The sequence below is a fragment of the Podarcis liolepis genome (genome assembly GCF_965112155.1).
Source record: "Podarcis liolepis genome assembly, chromosome: 3".
Lineage (NCBI taxonomy): Eukaryota > Metazoa > Chordata > Lepidosauria > Squamata > Lacertidae > Podarcis > Podarcis liolepis.
This window is the reverse complement of record NC_139557.1, coordinates 74,120,272-74,121,830: the sequence shown is the minus strand read 5'-3', so window position 1 is coordinate 74,121,830 and position 1,559 is coordinate 74,120,272.

Sequence of the window (1,559 nt, the reverse complement as noted above, 5' to 3'; positions counted from 1 at the left end):
AGAAAAAAATGTAACAGTTTGTTTTTGATAGAACAAGAAAGCTACATGAATCTTGTCGATTGGAAAGTGTGGTTATCATTTTGTTTCAGTTGCTCAGAGGATATATTGCTACATGTCTGGGTCCCAGAGTCGTGGGTGCATGGGCATTAGTAAAATTAATAATTTTTAGTAAAAGTTAGAATGAATCAAAGTTTGGTTAAAACTGTGCCAAATACTGAAACCCATTGATTAAGCTCAGTGCTTTTTTCCTGAGGGGACGCATACCCCTAAACATTTTGTGAATGTTTGTACTTTTGTCCAATTACTGTATTTATTTATTTATTCTGATTTGAACTATAAAATGGTGATTTTCTTGAGTCAAAATGAGAGTAGCCCTAAACATTTTTTTAGAAAAAAGCACTGATTAAGCTTATGCTAACAACATTGACCAGCTTCCTCATGAGGTAATCACCAATAGTGGTTGAGTGATTTGCCTAACAAAAGAAAGCAGACTGGGCCACCGAGGGATTCAGTGTGAGACAGCTAAATGGGTGAAGCCTCCCTGGGCCCTGGTCTTAGCTAGTAACGCAAAAGGCCAGTAGCTTTGGTGTAGGATTACAGTTTGCCTGTGGTAAACAACAGGGGAAAGTGCTATTTTGCATCAGGCTTGGTAAACAGGGGTTGCCAGGGTGACAGTAGGTGATGATATAAACAAAAGGGGGACTTGCGTTTGGAAGAAGTTCCGGGAAGAAGAAGCAGGAAATGGACAGAACTCCATCCAGGCTAGCTAAGATAAGCTGGGGAAGAGACACAGAGATGGTGCCCTGGAATCCATGGCCACACTTCTAAAGGAAGCAAGGCCTTCTTGAGATGTGAATGCTCTGAACTTTCTCCACAGTAGGCTCATGTGTAAATAAACCATATTTCATAGAGACACTTCAGTCTCTGCTGTGCCTCATTTTTCCAAAGGAAACATAAACCCTGGGTGAGTACCAAGACCCCTGGAATCTCGCACCACTCAGCAGAGATTGGGGTGGCATGTAACAATATGTTAATTGGGAGGGGAGGGCATCACTATTGTAAAAAATAATAATAAAACCACTGTTTCAAGGGGTGGCTGATGCTCTCGTCTTCTGTTAACAGAGCCATGGGCCAAGGCTATGCACTCCTATAGCAAAGATGTGTGGGTTACAGAGCCCACTAAACTTCTCCTGGTTTTTGTGAGGCAGCCTGCATAGCATGGCATCTTCACCCTTGTGTTGGCAAACCCTTAGCAAGCTACTGGGTGGGAAAGGAAGAAAAGGTAAGGCGTATTGGATGCATTACCTTTCTCCCAGAACCAAACCATTTTGTTCCACGGTCCTTCTTTGATCCTGCAGGCGTGGGGGAACTGCCTGTGACATATATAGGTCATGAAAGAAGGATGTGGACATTGCAAGTGACACACTCAGTGTTCTTGCTCTTCTCCTTGTGGGTGTGCACCAGGAACTGAGAGACTCACAAGGTGTTTCCAGCTAAGGAAAAATGCAAAATGAAGTTATGCAATGCGGTTTGCGAGAGACTGGTAGGATGTTCCTGAA